This window comes from Pseudophryne corroboree, chromosome 4, assembly GCF_028390025.1.
Source record: "Pseudophryne corroboree isolate aPseCor3 chromosome 4, aPseCor3.hap2, whole genome shotgun sequence".
NCBI lineage: Eukaryota > Metazoa > Chordata > Amphibia > Anura > Myobatrachidae > Pseudophryne > Pseudophryne corroboree.
This window is the reverse complement of record NC_086447.1, coordinates 449,997,356-450,012,876: the sequence shown is the minus strand read 5'-3', so window position 1 is coordinate 450,012,876 and position 15,521 is coordinate 449,997,356. Positions and strand designations below refer to the sequence as shown.

Here is a 15,521-nt window from a genome sequence, read left to right as displayed (position 1 = left end):
TGGTTACCAAATAGAGATGTGAGAAACACCTGGTTCTCCCTTAGTAGCTCACGAATATGATTCATAAAATTGTTCTGCATGGTTTGTTCCGCTGCCAGGAAACGGTCCATGCGAGCATCTTCCCTGGCTGCCATGGCTGCGTCCATTAGCTCAAGCTTATCCAGCATAACAGTCGTTATGGCTTTGGCTGCCTGTTCTGTCTTGTTAGGCCTCCTCCTGCGTGGCGGTACAGTATATACTGTGGGTGCAAGATATCAAAAATTTCTTAACAAATGTGAATTGCAGTGAGTCTATAAAAAACTGCAGTGATGATAGCAAGCGGGTCTGTGGTCTCCTCCCACCTTCACACTGCATCATTTATCATTTTTAATATTATTTTAGTTGTAATTCATCTCCAATTACTTTTGAATATTTTATTATTTGGCCACTTTCTACACGTTTTCTCTGCATATACATCGAGATCTGGTAACAACTAGCCAAATAATTAGACAAGTGTATGTCCAGATTTTGTTGAAAATATATAATCGTTAACTTACATGGTCCTCGTAAAGTCTGCATTGGGGTTGTTGTTGTTGGGGTTGTTGCGGCCACACTAGGTCCAGGTTGTATCTCATCAGCCACCTGTGTTGTAGGCAACACACCGGCTTCTTCTTCCTTCAGCAGTGGATCTTCCGCCATGGGTGTTGGCTCATCCACAAACAATGCAGGTGACGTTGGCGGTGGCGGAGATGATCATTTCTCTGGGGTCACTACAGGGGGTAGGGGTTCTGCAGCACAGGCATGGCTAGTTTCAGCGGCAGCCAGCCTGGATGACAATGTCACAGGGCTGCTTAATGCGGTATGGCCAAATGCATGGGCACACAGCTCAAAATACTGCCAATGCATGCGGGCAGCACCACTGCGGTTCCTATTGTGGTTGTTAACCTTGTGAAATTGTTTCTTGAGTGTCTTCAGCTTATTGACCACCCGCTGTTAGGACCTAAAAGCCTGATGCCGCAAGCATTTTACTGATGTTGCGATATGTTATCGCATCCCTGACTGTACCCGTTATCTGCCGACGTATTTCTTCCTCACCCCTGATCCTCAGCAACTCCCTCACTTCCTCATCACTCCAGTTTACCATGGCCAATGACGTCCAAATGAGTGCAGAACTGGTCCACAGGAGTGCAGAACTAGGTCCAAAGGAGTGCAGAACTAGGTCCAAAGGAGTGCAGAACTAGGTCCAAAGGAGTGCAGAACTGTGCAGATTGCTTTAAAACACGTGTGCCCGCAGTGCAGTACTGCAAACAAACCTCAGCTGACTGGAAACAACCAATCAGCGCTATTTCTTCATAGGTGGGTCAAATATCCCGGGACTGTACCATTTTAGTGCACAATAATCCTGGTCTGACACGAGTTCAACCCTTCTTTTAACCCGGGAAGAAATACCGGGTTGGAAGTCCCAGGATATTCAGACTGGTGCTTTCACACCGCGCCTCTCCCCGGGTCGACTCAGCAGCAACCCAGTAAAAAGCCGGGTTATTTTGGCGATGTGAAAGGGGTATTAGACTGCACCTTGACCCGCAACATCCCAGGGTATATTTGCAGTGTTAAAGGGGTAATATTGATGCAATGTGAAAGCCATATAAATTTAACACCCTTCAGTACCTTTTCAATGCTCTATATGCAAAGTTGCGTTTGAACCTATCTGAATCCTACATGTTTGACCTTATACACTGATTTAATAAGGCTAAAGGTGTGTACAAAGGGTGAGATATTTTCTTACGATTTTGACTATATAGTCAAAATCGTAAGAAAAGTTAGTGCAGATCGCAAGGTGAAAGTCACCTTGCGATCCCGATGCGCGGTCCCACGCGTTCGGCATCGCAAGCATAGATAGACTGTGCAGGCAAGCATAGATAGACTGTGCAGGCAAGTCAGTTTTGACTATCTCATAGAAAAGATAGTCAAAATTGACACTTATCCAAAATTGCAGATAGTCAGTATCGCAAGCACACTCATTATGTGCTTGCGATGATGACCTAGCCCCTGTCACATAGTGAGAATCAGGGTTAGCCCGAATCTTACCATGTGTACACACCCTGTAGAGGATCTTGCCACGGGCAAGCAGGACTTTTGCCCGGGGCGCTGCCTCCCGGAGGGCGCCGCACCAGGGCAAGATCCGCTGCTGCTGTGCCCCCCGCTGCCCGCTTGCCCCCCGCTGCCGCTGTGAAGGGAAACTAGACGCGTACGCGTCTAGTTTCCCTTCGTGGAGAGGTCCTTTACTGTGCGGTGCGCGATGACGTCATCGCACACCGCACAGCAAAGGTCCTCTCCACGAAGGGAACTAGACGCTACGCGTTTAGTTTCCCTTCGTGGAGAGGACCTTTGCTGTGCGGTGCGCAATGACGTCATCGCGCACCGCACATCATTTCAGTCTGCACAGGGGGCGTAAATGACCACGCCCCCTGTACGAAGCCACGCCCCCTATTGTCGCCTGGGTCGCACAGCGCCCAAGATCCGGCCCTGTACACACCTTAACACTTCTACTGCACTTTTGCTTCAATTATTTAAAATACTGTAGATTCTTACAAGATTGTTATTTGTACCATTATTTTGTCTCTTAAGGCCCGTACACACTGGTCGATATATCGGCCGTTCTCTTGAACGGGCGATATATCGCAGGACCGTCGGCCAGTGTGTACGGCCGATACGTCTGTGAACTCCGTCGTTCACAGACGTATCGCGTCGGCCGCGCAGCACAGCCGACGGCCAATATATCTACCGATATATTGGCGCGTCGCTGTGTGTGTACGGGGCGGTACACATGCTGCGGCGGCCGGCGGTGATTGACAGCTGAACTGGGTGGGCATGTGTACACGCCCGCCCAGTTCATGACGTCAGTCCCCGACGGATCGGGCAGTGTGTATGCACAGCACACTGCCCGATCCGTCCATAGATATATCTGCAGATCAGTTGATCTGCAGATATATCTATTAGTGTGTACCCACCTTTAGTGTTTCACTATGGAGTTACACATGTTACAATGTGTAACCTTGAATGCTATAATACAATGTGTTGATCAAATGTCTAATGAACTAAAAAAAAATTGTAATAATCTCACAGCTGCTTTGTGTATTTACAATATTGGACTTTTTGAATTTTACCTGCAGGAAGTATATTTTATTGACACATTTGTTTAAATACTGTAATATAACACAATCTTCTTATGTGCACTGTCTGAGAATTTCACTGTGGGAATTTTATTCCCCATACTACCATAGTTGCATAACTTTGAAACTTTCTCTGAGGTTTTTGATATTGTCATTATATCCTTTCTTCCAGATTTTGTTCAGTATATACTAATAACAATTTTCCATTGCCACTAAAACCTGGGATAACCCGGGTCGCAGCTCAAAAAAACCCACAGGTCCAGTAGCGACCAGGGTAGTACCCGGGAAGGACCCAGGTAAGGCTGTATTGTAAACAGTAACCCGGGTCATCCGACCCGGATCACATTTACAGCATGGGGAGATACGGATTTTCTGGAGCTTGGAGATGATATAATCTCCAAGCACTGACAGAAGAGAATAAAAGTTTTGTGTATATGCGCAGTCAAATTAAAGCAGCTGGAAAAAAGGGGGTTGTGAGGCCCCTATATGTACACTATAGTACAAAAGGTATATATAGAGAAAACGAGCGCTTATATAAATATATCAAAAAGACATAGATATATGATAATGCTAGACGGTTTGAACATTTAAAATATTTTTAATTAAAGATAATGTTAGTCTAAAAAATGACAGAATTCATAAAATAACAATACATTGCATATCTGACTCCATTAAATTAATCATACAGAATTAGGACCTTCTCCGGATTCCTCCTATAAGCACTTGAAATTGCTGACATAGCCCAGTAGGATGCAATTCCCAATTTGTATAAATACACAATGAATTTCCCGTAAATGAAGGTACTCTAGGGGTGTCCTCAAATTGTGCAAGGGTTAGGAGCTTTCCGCTGGAGGGATTGTATTGTTCATATTGTGTCCAGTAGGTGATAGCAGAGAGTCCACAATGAGATGGAATAGTGTAGGAACTTGGGGTCCTTGTAGCTCAACGCGTTTCGCTGGGTTGTTACACCCCAGTTTCCTCAGGAGCATATGAATGTAGTATTCCCAGTCCTACTTTAAATACCTGCCAGATAATTGTGTAATTGTATGCACGTGTGTGTATACAGACATGAATTAAAAAACCGTCTAGCAAAATCTTAAAAATATATAACTGAGGCAATGCTATGTTGTTTAATAGGTGTTATGTTCTATAAATGGTCAGATTTAGCAATAAGTAAACAGGAAACGGTGTATATTTACCAGAATAATTACCCAATGATTCTGGCTGATCATGTGATTTCAGAGACCAATCAGATATATGGAATAAGATCCTCTGGTTGGTTAATATCAATCACATGATCGGACTTTTAGGGATATTATGTCCTCTTATATGACTATGACCTTGTAAAATCATCACTTATATAGCTTTTCTTTATTTATACATAAGAAATAAGAGCAATTGTCTAATCAAAAGACAAAGAATCAGATTTGGTCACGTGATATCTATGACACGTGATATATAGAGGTCATGGTTTGTCCAATTGTTAAATATGTCGCCATGGTTGTGTCTATGCTCCCTTCGTGATCAGGACCTGGAAGTGACATAAAGAGAGGGCAGGAGAGAACTTCCGCCCTTACAGCACCTAAATGTTTTCTCCGTTCTCCGTTCGTTCGAGGTTATTATTTTTTTCTATGCACCATTGGACCCTCGCGGGCTCGCTTCGCTCACCACGCTTCGGGCTTGGTGTCTCGCTTTTCTCGCCACAGGTTACTATTTTAAATAGTTTGTGACATGGACCCAGGGGCTTATGGGAAAGGTCCTCTCCACGAAGGGAAACTAGATGCTACCATGTCGCCATGGGAACAAGCGTCGAGAACGGCGGACCCCGGAGAAGGCTCACAACATAGTGTGCAGACCTGGAAGTCCACAGTCCCCACAGCCATGCCCCCACAGCAACCCAAAAGAGCAGGGGAGATGACGATTAGAATGTGTTGCCTAAGAGACAGATGCTGGGATCCGCGGACTCCTGGGAGGATGAGCGTCACAGTGTGAACACCCGGAAGTCCGCCATACCCCAGCGTCACGTCTCCATGGCAACCACTGTACGTAGAGATCAGATACTTGAATAAAAACTATATACATTGTTTTGTAATAATTTAGAATTCATCAGATGTTAATACATTCATAAACTATATATATATATATATATATATATATATATACATACATATATACATATATATATATACACAATGCGGTATGCCCCGGCACTCCTCACGCTCCCCAGCGTCTCGGTAACCTGCTCCTGTGCCCTCTCCTCATGGACCTGTAACCAATATACAGCAACGACAATAAGGGCGGCACTAGGAGACTTGTAAGGTATGGTGAATAAAACGTGCCTTTATTCTTTCTACGTTTCAGGGACGCAGCCCCTTCGTCAGGATAACCAAACAGTGCAAAATACAGTGTATAAATACCTTCAGTGAGAAGAGGTCCGCATCGCCGCCTCCAGCCACGCTGCCCGGGTCCCGGTCCTGACGTCACTCCGCCCACAGGAAATGACGCGGCTCCGGTCCGTCCGGCTGGCGCACTGGGGCTGGGGAAACAGTAACCATAGAAACAGTTACACAGTGTAAATACAACTTAACCAAATAAAGTGCTTAGCGGCAAGCATATATAACCAATATATACTATTGCAACAAATGTGTACAGTGTAATCATGTCTCATAATGTCTAAAACAGGTAAGTGAACAAAATAATAATAAATGATAAAATATGCTACATTCCGTCGCTCTACTGGGCCCAACAGGGGGATATAAAAATATTTTCTGACAACAATTTAAGCCACATATCTTGTTTTATAGTACTTACAGTACCATAAACACCTAGACAGTATTCTCGTATAATTGGAGTAAAATATTAATAACTCCCACCCCCACTCCTCATTATTGAGGTCTACATAATTCAAACCATGGAATAAGTGCTGCTATCACCTTACAAAAAACCTCTAAGTCTATTATAAGAAGCATTTTAGACTAAGGCTTTATTAAGACCCCTAGGCCATTGGGTATTTAGTGTATATATCCATTTAGATTCCGCCTGCAACAACTTTTTAGAACGATCCCCACCCCACAGCGAGAATGGGACATGATCTATTATTTTATATCGTAACGTTGATATTCCGTGTTTTGCTGACACGAAATGGCGTGCCACAGGCTGATCACTACTTCCCGATTTGATGGCCTCACGTATGGCATACCTATGTTGTGCCATTCTTGTTTTGAAGGCACAATCAGTTTTGCCAACATAGGCAAGTCCACAAGGACAAGATAATAAATATATCACAAATTTCCCGGTATGGGGATGCTGAAATGTATCCCCTTGTACCATGTAGCAACAAGTGGTGCAGCCACTGCACTTATAGCACCCATTCTTGCGTCTGAGAATTTTTTTTTGTGAATTATCTTTTCCAAAAGAAGAGACATCAGTCCTAACAACAAAATCCCTTATACTCCGCCCCCTGGAATAGCTGGGCAGTAGTCTAGACTGATATGCCTCCCCTAGATCCCTATTAAGAGGCAATGATGGGCCACAATTGTCTGGTGCGTTTAGTTAATCGTGTACTACTGGTATTATACCGTGTCACCCAGGGGAACCTTCCATCAAGTGGTTTATGTATGCTAGGTTTCAGTAGCTGCTGACGTGTAACTCTCAGCGCTTTCTGTTTGGCTTGTTCCAACAATCCTAGTGGATACCCGGCCCCTCTCAACAAATTTGACAAAAATATCACTCAGTTGTTTATCTCTCTGTGTCTCCTGGCTGTTAATTCTACAGACCCGCAGGGACTGGGAAAAGGGAAGGCCTGAAATGGTAGGCTTAGGATGGAAACTATCAAACCTTAGTAAATTGTTCATATCCGTGGGTTTAGTAAACAATCTAGTGTTGATAACACTGTCGGTGATGGTTATGCACACATCAAGAAAATGAATCTGCTTGTCGTTAATCTCCATAGTGAATTTGATTGGACTGGAAGTGGAATTATGTTGTTCTATAATATTTACCATTTAAATTGGAAAATAAAGAAAAGAAAAGAAAAAGGAAGAAGAAAGAATGTAGGAAAATATCAGACTGAATAAATTAAAACACATTTGTTCATCACAATTGATTAAAAATCTATATGAGCACAATAGATAAGACCGATAACCACAATTCATATCTAAAATCTTTTTCCAGTATCAATCCCTCTAATTAGATGGATAAAAACGTGTCCACAAAGTCACAGCCTAATCGGCTTCAAGTGTCCTGAGACCTGATTTCCTTTGCCGCAAGGGCTTCCGGTATTTTTAACCGTGCTGGTATTTAAAAGTGGTGTGCTTATAAAATCACACTAAGGTCTCATTTAGTGCTTATATGAATGAACCAAAGCAGCAAGACCTTATACACCCTATTTGGATTAGTGTATGCTGACACAGGTAGTTCCTGATCGCAGTATGCGCTGCTGGTATACCTTTTATCCTCCGCTCCGTCTGCCGGATCTCCGTCTCTGTCCGGGCCCCCTCCTCAGTTGTTAGCCGTCCGCCGCCTCCCAGAGCCGCAGTGCTTCTCTGCTCTGCACTGCTCGTGGGCTTTGGAACGCACCACTTTAGCTTCCGGTTTCGCGGTCCGCGGCTTCCGGGGGTGTGAGCGAGGTGTGTGCAGTCAGCGTTTACTCGGGTGATTGCGTCCACTTGGTGCAGCTCCAAAAGGTATACCAGCAGCGCATACTGCGATGGGCCTGGAGCTGAAATTTATGAAGGGCCTATTGTATGCCGCTACAGGGGGTGGGACAATTGCTGTGGCGGAATGACTGATATGGGGGTGTAGCCAGTACTGTGGGTATGGCTATCCCCATGGAGGGCATAGCTGGTGCATACCTTCAACCACTTTATAGTGGAATTATAACAAGAAAAAAATGTTTTACTGTGAATGGGTGAGAACTGTATTATCTGCCTTTTCTTGAGTGCTAGAATAGTTTAAATTTATAGAAAATAAAAATAAATCAGGTTTAGCTTACAGCATTGCAGATGTGCATGTGTGAGCTGGTTTGGGTTCAGTTATACTTTTTCATTAAAAAATAAATAAATTTTAAAATAAAATTTGAAATAAAAATATTAAAGATGATTAAAAAAATCAAAACAGTATTTACATATAAAAATATATATATTTAAAAAAAAAATTAAGCTGTCATTGCCATCCTGAGATAGCGCTAATAAAACAGTTTAGTTCTCAGTGGTTTCTTTATGGGGACTTTGTGTATAGTATTATTATTATTACTATTATTATTATTATTAGAGATAGCTAAAACTTTTTCTTTTGTATTACCTTTTATGTCTATGGCAAAAAACATAAAAATCTACCCCTTATACCTTGAAATCACACTCTCTAAAAATGTTCTTAATTTTCAACCAACCTTTGTATGATTAAAAGAAGGAAAGAATGGAACTGCGCATATCATCCAAAATGAGACATTTATTCAATATCACAATATAAAACATAAAGATTAAAAAGAAAAAGTTCCTCCAATTACCGGCCGGTAAAGCAATAAAATTACTATTTTATATATATATTCAGTAATTCCTATCATACAACAAGCACATATATCACAATGTTATACTCTCTACCACCTAAAATTATTAGTCTAATTCTTGTATCTGTTCACAGGTGACTTATATAACACAGCAGGCGTCCCTGCATGTTACATATATATCAAATGTCCATGGGACTATTTCAATAAGCAGCAAAGATGTATTTGTACTTCAGTTGTTCTACCCCTGCACAACCGGGGTTTTATAGAGTAGCAAAAATGTCCCAAGGATTATTTGATGTAAAGACAGAACAGCAGTGTGAGCTTGTGTTTGTTAGTCTTATTAAAGCAGGAATGTTTATTAATAGGCAGTCTCTGATAGCAGGCAATTAGTGAAGCACACGGATATGGGAGCGCATTCCATAGTCCCCTTAGCACTGGGGTCCGAGTGCCAGGATGTTAGTATAGCACCATGCAATTATGCATACCACAAGCAATTATGCCCACAGAGATGTCCTTATTTAACAGTTGAGCCGGCTGGCTATAAACTCACGGTCATCCACATACGCGTTTCTCCGCTTTGATCTGACCTCAGCGGCTTCCTCAGTGTGTAGTGTGTTTTAATCTTTATGTTTTATATTGTGATATTGAATAAATGTCTCATTTTGGATGATATGCGCAGTTCCATTCTTTCCTTCTTTTGATATATTTATTTGGGGTCAGAGAAACCGGGCCCTAGGAACGTGCGGCTACCATCCAATGCAACCATTGACGCCCAATTTTGTTTGTTTTTTCTTTGTATGATTAAATATTTAGTATAATACAGACAGCATCTTAGTGACCACCATATAATACAGAGCATTACAGTGACTGTCACATAATATGGAGAGCATCAGTGACCACAATATAACACAGACAACGCACTGACTGCCACATAAAACAGAGCGCATCACATTGACCACTATATAATACAGCGAGCATCAATGACCACGAGTGGTCACTACAGCACATTGGGCAGGGGGGGGAAGGTCAGCACATATAAACATACTGGCATGCTGGTTATCCTGGGGTTTGGCACTGCATGTCTCACAGCTGTTGTGCGACACCTGGGACTCAGCATTAGGCTTTACTCTCTGTCTAACCTCCCCCCCTATCCGCAGACTCCTATGAAACCTGCACTGCTGGTCGGCTACAAATTACAAAAAGCATCAGTGACCACAATATAATACAGAGGGCATCACAGTGAGTGCCATAAAGTACAGAGAGCATATGATACTAAGAACTCCAACGACAATCACAAAATACCCAGGTCATCACAGCAACACACTATGTATGGCCTCTTGAATGGGATAAATCAGACAGCAAGCTGCAGGCAGATCTTATATATGAAGGGAGATACCAAGTAGCAATGTTACCGCTAACACATAGAGACCTCTAGATACTACCTGCGTTGGTGTAATTTATGACCCATCAAAAAATGTGAACAAGCTACACATCACTTTTCCCAGATGTTATAGGCACATACTCCATTGCACTCCATAAGTGTGACCCATTAAAGATATACCTCACCTGTCCTGATGTTCTGCTCCCCTCTAACAGTGCCTTAATAGTATCCACTACTAGATGTTGACACCAGGTACATCTCTCTAGAGCCTATGCCACTGGGTGAGAGAGAACGCAGGGTGGGAGAGGGACATATTGTGGATTTGGACACTCGGTGGGAGAGGACGCAAGGTGTGAGAGGGACATATTGGGGATTGGTACACTGGGTGGGAGGGGGGACGCAGGATGGGAGAGGGACATATTGGGCATTGGGACACTGGGTGGGAGAGGATGCAGGGTGGGAGAGTAACATATTGGGGATTGGGATACTGGGTGTGAGAGGGACATATTGGGGACTGGGTGGGAGAGGGGACGCAGGGTGGGAGAGGGACATATTGGGGATCGGGACACTGTGTGGGAGAGAACGCAGGGTGGGAGAGGGACATATTGGGGATCGGGGCAGTGGGTGTGAGAGGACGCAGAGTGGTAGAGGGACATACTGGCGATTGGGACACTGGGTGGGAGGGGGGCCGCAGGGTGGGAAAGGGACATACTGGGGATTGGGAAACTGGGTGTGATAGGACACAGGATGAAAGAGGGACATATTAGGGATTGGAACACTGGGTGGGAGGGGGGACGCAGGGTGGGAGAGGGACATATTAGGGATTGGAACACTGGGTGGGAGGGGGGACGCAGGGTGGAGAGGGACATACTGGGGATTGGGACACTGGGTGAAAGAGGGACATATTGGGGATTGGGACACTGGGTGTGAGAGGACGCAGTGTGGGAGAGGAACATATGGGGGATTGGGACACTGGGTGGGAGAGGACACAGTGTGGGAGAGGAACATATTGGGGATTGGGACACAGGGTGGGAGAGGATGCAGGGTGGGAGAGGGACATATTGTGGATTGGGACACTGGGTGGGAGAGGATGTAGAGTGGGACAGGAACATATTGGGGATTGGGACACTCGGTGTGAGAGGACACAGAATGAAAGAGGGACATATTGGGGATTGGGAAACTCAGTGGAAGAGGACGCAGGGTGGGAAAGGGACATATTGGGGATTGGGACACTGGGTGGGAGAGGACGCAGGGTGGGAGAGGGACATATTGGGGATTGGGACACCGAGTGGGAGAGGACGCAGGCTGGGAGAGGGACATATTGGGGATCGGGGCAGTGGGTGTGAGAGGACGCAGAGTGGTAGAGGGACATACTGGGGATTGGGACACTGGGTGGGAGGGGGGCCGCAGGGTGGGAAAGGGACATACTGGGGATTGGGAAACTGGGTGTGAGAGGACACAGGATGAAAGAGGGACATATTAGGGATTGGAACACTGGGTGGGAGGGGGGACGCAGGGTTGGAGAGGGACATATTAGGGATTGGGACACTGGGTGTGAGAGGATGCAGGGTGGGAGTGGGACATATTGGGGACTGGGACACTAAGTGGGAGGGGACGCAGGGTGGGAGCAGAACATATTGGGGATTGGGACACTGGGTGGGAGAGGAACATATTGGGGATTGGGACACTGGGTGGGAGGGGGGACGCAGGGTGGGAGAGGGATATACTGGGGATTGGGACACTGGGTGGAAGAGGACGCTGAGTGGGAGAGGGACATATTGGGGATTGGGACACTGAGTGGGAGAGAACGCAGGGTGGGATAGGGGCATATTGGGCATTCTGATTTAACATTAAAGCCTACCAGTCCTTGATGGGCAAACTGTGTGGCTCCAGCAGCGGCAGGTACAGGAACCAGGTGCACCCCACGTGGGCGTCCGACGGCAGGGATGAGAGCCGGGCGCACCCCATGTGGGCATCCGGCGGTAGCAGGGACGAAATCTGTGTGAACCCCACATGGGTGCCCGGCGAGACTTTGGCAGCGGCAGGGAGAGCCGGGTGCACACCATATTGGCGTCTGGCGGGGCTCCGGCAGAGACGGGAGCAGCATATTGTAAGTGCAGCAGGCTGGCCACTTCACCCGCCTCCTGCTGCACTATTTTCTATTCAATAAAAAAAAAAACTTCTGGTGCAATATATATATATACACATTAAGCAAAAGGAACCCCCTTGTGTAAGTGCCCCAGGCCCCCCTGGGGCCTTAATCCTTCTCTGCACACTGGTTGCATATTTAAACCTTTGGAAGAACGGGACTGACAGCAGCTCGCTGAAGTGGCAGGACTTCAGGTGACCCGAGAGGACCAAGCTGCTGACTGTCCAGGGGGGGTGGAGCTATCAAACATGTGTGCGGAACTGCAGGCTTTCCAGGAGATGGCTCCAGGCTCAGTGTGGAAGGAGTAAAGGAGGGGGCGGAGCTTATCATCGGGGGACAGACCCTCAGCCTTGGATGGCATGGGAACGGAGCATCAGACAATCTGAAGCACAGCTGCAGGCACCATGGATGGGGTCGGGAGCAGAGTTTATCGCGGTGTGGGCGGAGCTTAGCACAACTCGGTATCTGAGTTCAGGTAACATGGGGGGATGAGGGCGGATGTGCACACTGCGGGCAGCACGGAGGGGATAGGCGGAACCTTGGCCGGGAGGGAGGCGTATGCTGTTGAGTAGTGGTGACAGGAGAAAAGTACCTCTCCTGTCACCGCTGGCTGGTTGCACTGCATGGGATCCCATGGGCCTATTTTCAATGGGGGGCCTGGAGCTGCAGCTCCATCCGCCCCATTGCTAATCCGGCCCTGATAATATCTCCCCCCCCCGCCCCTCCTTCCCATACTTAATCAAGGGAGAGCACGTGCCGAAGGCCACACAATAGTACCCCAAAATTATGCCACACAGTAGCACTATCTTATTCACACCGCACATAGTGCCCCTGATTCACACCACACCACACAGTAGTGTCCAAATAAAATAATACAATGTTTAAGCTAATTAAAATAAGAATTTACTCACCGGTAATTCTATTTCTCGTAGTCCGTAGTGGATGCTGGGAACTCCGTAAGGACCATGGGGAATAGCGGGCTCCGAAGGAGACTGGGCACATCTAAGAAAGAATTAGGACCACCTGGTGTGCACTGGCTCCTCCATCTATGCCCCTCCTCTAGACCTCAGTTAGGAAACTGTGCCCGGAAGAGCTGACACAATAAGGAAAGGATTTGGAATCCCGGGTAAGACTCATACCAGCCACACCAATCACACCGTACAACTCGTGATACTATACCCAGTTAACAGTATGAATAACAACTGAGCCTCTCAACAGATGGCTCAAAACAATAACCCTTTAGTTAAGCAATAACTATATACAGGTATTGCAGACAATCCGTACTTGGGATGGGCGCCCAGCATCCACTACGGACTACGAGAAATAGAATTACCGGTGAGTAAATTCTTATTTTCTCTGACGTCCTAGTGGATGCTGGGAACTCCGTAAGGACCATGGGGATTATACCAAAGCTCCCAAACGGGCGGGAGAGTGCGGCTGACTCTGCAGCACCGAATGAGCAAACTCAAGGTCCTCCTCAGCCAGGGTATCAAACTTGTAGAATTTTGCAAATGTGTTTGAACCCGACCAAGTAGCAGCTCGGCAAGGTTGTAAAGCCGAGACCCCTCGGGCAGCCGCCCAAGAAGAGCCCACTTTCCTCGTGGAATGGGCTTTTACAGATTTAGGATGCGGCAGTCCAGCCGCAGAATGTGCAAGTTGAATCGTGCTACAGATCCAGCGAGCAATAGCCTGCTTTGAAGCAGGAGCACCCAGCTTGTTGGGTGCATACAGGATAAATAGCGAGTCAGTCTTCCCGACTCTAGCCGTCCTGGAAACATAGATTTTCAGGGCCCTGACTACATCTAGCAACTTGGAATCCTCCAAGTCCCGAGTAGCCGCAGGCACCACAATAGAGTGGTTCAAATGAAACGCTGATACCACCTTAGGAAGAAATTGGGGACGAGTACTCAATTCTGCCCTATCCATATGGAAAATCAGATAAGGGCTTTTACAAGACAAAGCCGCCAATTCTGACACACGCCTGGCCGAAGCCAAGGCCAACAGCATGACCACTTTCCACGTGAGATATTTTAGCTCCACGGTTTTAAGTGGCTCAAACCAAATGCGACTTTAGGAAATCCAACACCACGTTGAGATCCCAAGGTGCCACTGGAGGCACAAAAGGGGGCTGAATATGCAGTACTCCCTTAACAAAAGTCTGAACTTCAGGCCGTGAAGCCAGTTCTTTTTGGAAGAAAATCGACAGAGCCGAAATCTGGACCTTAATGGAACCCAATTTGAGGCCCATAGTCACCCCTGACTGTAGGAAGTGCAGAAAACGACCCAGCTGAAATTCCTCCGTTGGGGCCTTCCTGGCCTCACACCACGCAACATATTTTTGCCATATGTGGTGATAATGTATTGCGGTCACATCCTTCCTAGCTTTAATCAGCGTAGGGATGACTTCCTCTGGAATGCCCTTTTCCTTCAGGATCCGGTGTTCAACCGTCATGCCGTCAAACGTAGTCGCGGTAAGTCTTGGAACAGACAGGGCCCCTGCTGCAGCAGGTCCTGTCTGAGTGGCAGAGGCCATGGGTCCTCTGAGATCATTTCTTGAAGTTCTGGGTACCAAGCTCTTCTTGGCCAATCCGGAACAATGATTATAGTTATTACTCTTTTTCTTCTTCTTCTTCTCCTCAGTACCTTGGGTATGAGAGGAAGAGGAGGGAACACATTAGAGCGTCCACAGCTATCGCCTGAGGGTCCCTTGACCTGGCGCAATATCTTTTTAGCTTTTTATTGAGGCGGGACGCCATCATGTCCACCTGTGGTCGTTCCCACCGGTGTACAATCAGCTTGAAGACTTCTGAATGAAGTCCCCACTCTCCCGGGTGGAGGTTGTGTCTGCTGAGGAAGTCTGCTTCCCAATTGTCCACTCCCAGAATGAACACTGCTGACAGTGCTAGTACATGATTTTCCGCCCATCGGAGAATCCTTGTGGCTTCTGCCATTGCCATCCTGCTTCTTGTGCCGCCCTGTCGATTTACATGGGCGACTGCCGTGATGTTGTCTGACTGGATCAGTACCGGCTGGTGTAGAAGCAGGGATTTTGCCTGACTTAGGGCATTGTAAATGGCCCTTAGTTCCAGAATATTTATGTGTAGGGAAGTCTCCTGACTCGACCATAGGCCTTGGAAGTTTCTTCCCTGTGTGACTGCCCCCCAGCCTCGAAGGCTGGCATCCGTGGTCACCAGGACCCAGTCCTGTATGCCGAATCTGCAGCCCTCGAGAAGGTGAGCACTCTGCAGCCACCACAGAAGAGACACCCTGGCCCTGGGGGATAGGGTGATCAGCCGATGCATCTGAAGATGCGATCCGGACCACTTGTCCAAC

The 15,521-nt window shown here is 46.4% G+C and overlaps 1 long non-coding RNA gene across 1 annotated transcript in view; it reads right to left on the bottom strand.

Annotated features, from left to right (window-relative positions):
* LOC134909748 (uncharacterized) overlaps positions 1–15,521 on the bottom strand; it is a 51,349-nt gene that overhangs the window by 21,983 nt on the left and 13,845 nt on the right. The window contains exon 2 of the long non-coding RNA XR_010176021.1: positions 5,570–5,688. This is a non-coding gene — a long non-coding RNA (uncharacterized LOC134909748). The remainder of the gene's footprint in view (positions 1–5,569; positions 5,689–15,521) is intronic.